The sequence below is a fragment of the Hibiscus syriacus genome, unplaced genomic scaffold (genome assembly GCF_006381635.1).
Source record: "Hibiscus syriacus cultivar Baekdansim isolate YM2019G1 unplaced genomic scaffold, ASM638163v2 tig00112738_pilon, whole genome shotgun sequence".
NCBI classification, from domain to species: domain Eukaryota; kingdom Viridiplantae; phylum Streptophyta; class Magnoliopsida; order Malvales; family Malvaceae; genus Hibiscus; species Hibiscus syriacus.
In genome coordinates this window covers 5,615,318-5,618,696 of record NW_024063392.1, presented here as the reverse complement: position 1 = coordinate 5,618,696, position 3,379 = coordinate 5,615,318, and positions in this window count along the sequence as shown.

Genomic DNA, 3,379 nt, shown 5'->3' with positions numbered 1-3,379 from the left:
TAATGAAAAGGATGTGTGTTAGATGTACCTTGTATTTCTAGAGGTGGTGTTTCTTTTTATTCTTCCTGATGTGCGACTTTTTCTGTTGTATCTTCAGGTGAGATGATTATTCCACTTTGGAGTGTGATGGCACTAAAATTCTCTCTCGAATTTAACTCTGTTTGAGAAGGTAATCTTCCTTGTGATTCCAATTTCCCCATAGTTTGAGCTAGTCGACTCAGTTGGTTATCTAATTCTTGAAGATGTGTTTCGGTTCTGCTTTGGAATTTTTCCTGGTATGCAACTAGCTTTTCTTAGGACGTAACCGACTTTTCTTATGAAATTGCTAACTTTCCTATGATTTCCTCCAATGATGGCTTTTGCATTTTCTGTTGAGGAGAAGGTCTTGGTTGATAAGATGGCATTTGATTTGTCGTATAGGTGAAATTTGGGTGGTCTCGCCATCCTGGATTATATGTATTACTATATGGGTTGTATGGTCATTGTGGAGGACCTGGAAAGTTTCCTATGTCATTGATTTCCGTATTGCCTCATTCTTGTATCATCGGGCAGTAGTCCGTCGGATGGTCTAGCTTCGTGCATATCCCACATTCTCTTGTTACTCCAGATTTTCCTGCAACAAGTGAATTAAATACTTCAATTTATTTATCTAACTTAATTTCAAGGGTAAAAGGTACTTATCTCGTGAACCCGTCGGCTGGGTTCACTTGAAAATTGTTGAGAGTTGGTTGCCATGGTTGAAATCACTTCTCTTACTATTGTTGTAGTCATTTTGACTAATGCTTTTCCATTGGCGGCATCTACCATTTTCATTTCCATTGGTAAAAGGAATTCATAAAAGTATTGAAGTAACATTTGCTCACTTAATCTGTGTTGCAGACAACGCGCGCAAAGCTTTTTAAATCGTTACCAATAGTCATAAATATTTTCTTTGCTCTTTTACTGAATGGAAAGAATGCTCCTTTGTAACTCGCTTGCTTTAGTCGTTGGGAAGAACCTGTCAAGAAAAATTCGAATTATGTCAGCCCATGAATTAACTGAATTCAGAGATAAATAAAATAACCAATCTGTAGTCAAGTCGGCTAAAAAGAAAGGGAAAGCTCTCAATTTTTATGGTTTCATGCTAGTGCAAACCATGTGGAACTCCAACAAGTGTTTGTGAGGATCTTCAGTGGGAAAACTGTGGAAAGTGGGAAAAAGATGAATAAGTCATGTCTTTTTTTGGAATGGAGTCTCGCCATTAGAAAAAGTGATGCATAATGGCGTCTGAGTGACAAGAACTACAACTAGCTCTCTGATCGTTTGTTCTTCTTTTTCTACCATCGGGATTTGATCTTCATTATATGTGTCTGCTTCAGAGTTTGTTTCTAGATTTGATTTCCTTTTGAACTATGTTCTTCTCGTCTCTTTCTTTTTTTCTCGAAGCGTTTGTGCGTGGATTCTTTGTGCTCGTGCTTCGATTTCATGGTCAAGATTTACTAATTCGCCTAGGTTTCTTCTGGTCATAAATAAAAAACAAATAAAAATAAATCAGTACTTTCTATGAGTTCCCGAAAATGGCGCCAACATGATAACTGTCGTTTTGCTATCAAAATAATTCTGGCTTCTTAAGAAGTAAAAAAAGATAGTAGAATGCAGAAGCAGATTCGATCCACAGGGACTCTGGTGTTTCTTATTTAGTGGACTTTTTTTATTTATAAGAATATATAATTTTTAGATAAAGATAAAAAGAAAATAAATATAATTCGTTTCAAATAGAAGATAAGGATAAAATAATAAAATAATAAATAATAATTATAAGATAATGATAAAAATAAAAATAAAAAGGGGGAGTTTTTAAAGAAATATAGTGAGATAAAAATTAAATAAACAAATAAAAAATAAATTAAATTAAATTAAATTAAGATAAAGAATACTTATGGTAACAACCTCAGACTTCAGCTTTGGTTCAAATTCCTTAGATCATCGAAATAGATCTTTACTTTAAGATTCACATCGGCTATTTGTCTACAAGGACAATTCCTTGTGACAATGCTTTGTATACCGAATATCCAAGTGCACTCTTCAATTTCGGTTTGTGAGTTAATCTAAGCAATAACAATGTTGTAGATATTAAAACGTTGAAGTTCGAAAAGCTGCCGACTTGGATTATGTTGTTTCAACAATAACTGATTTTGATCTCAGTTTCCTCTTTGCAAACAATTTTGTTAAGTGTGTTCACAGGAAGTCGAATGTACTTCAATAAGCCGATCCTCCTTCCCACGTTAACCATAACAACATCCAAACCAACGTCAACCTTTTTTTTTAAATCGTTTTGATTTGAAAATATGCCCAGAAAACAGAGAAAAATCTAAAGCGATTTAAGTGCCTTACAATTGTCAAATTTAGAATTGAGCCTTCGCTTTAGCCTTCGGCTTAAAAGAAAATTAGCTAAACATGACCAAAGTCATACTTAGCATATTTAAAACAAAACTTGAAATAAAAATGAAAATTGCAAAAAACTTGAAAGAAAATAGAAGAGAAAATTTTATAAAACTAGAGAGAAGAAGAAGAGTAAATTTTTAGTTGTTGAGAGATATGTTTCTAGGCTTACCCTGAGAGGGTATTTGTAGCCTTTAAATTCCTAAAAATAAGGTAAAGATAAATCCTAATTTAAAGAAATAAATCCTAATTAAAATAATTAAAATCATTTAAACTAAAATACCTAAAACAAAGATAAAAATATACTATAATATAATATTTAAAATAATATCCTAAAACATAAGTTTAATTTAAATTTGAATTATAGAAACGTGCGGCTGATCCATTTGTTCTTCTAGAAGTGTTGATTGGACCTTCTAGAAGGTGCTGACATCATCGCCACATTAGATGTTTCATGTCCAAAGTCATGCCCACTAATCCACCTTTGATTCTGAAAATAAAAAAACTGCAGAATTCTGTCCTTTTAGTGCAATTTCCATAATCTATCGTCCTACACAAAAATGAATCAAAATGAACAAATAGGCCACAAAAACCAATGATTATGGATCAATTCCAAAGCAAAATAATAACTAAATAAAACACTTATTTGTCAGTCAGCGTCTATATATGTACATGCCTCTAGAGAGTCAATAGTACTATAAAGACTGGAATAACGATAATAACCTCTTTTAGAGAAAAATCATGGAAGACAACCCATCATATAATCAGGATGGCAGAGATGAGAGTCATGCCTCATTAGCTGTAACATCCCAAACTACGAGTTAGTGACCAAATTGTAAAATTTTAGAATTTAGTGACCAAATTAGAAATTATTGAAAAGTTTAAGGATTTATATGGAAATTTTGGTGTATGATTAAATTGCAAAGAAGGATGAATAGAAGGGTAAAATGATCATTTG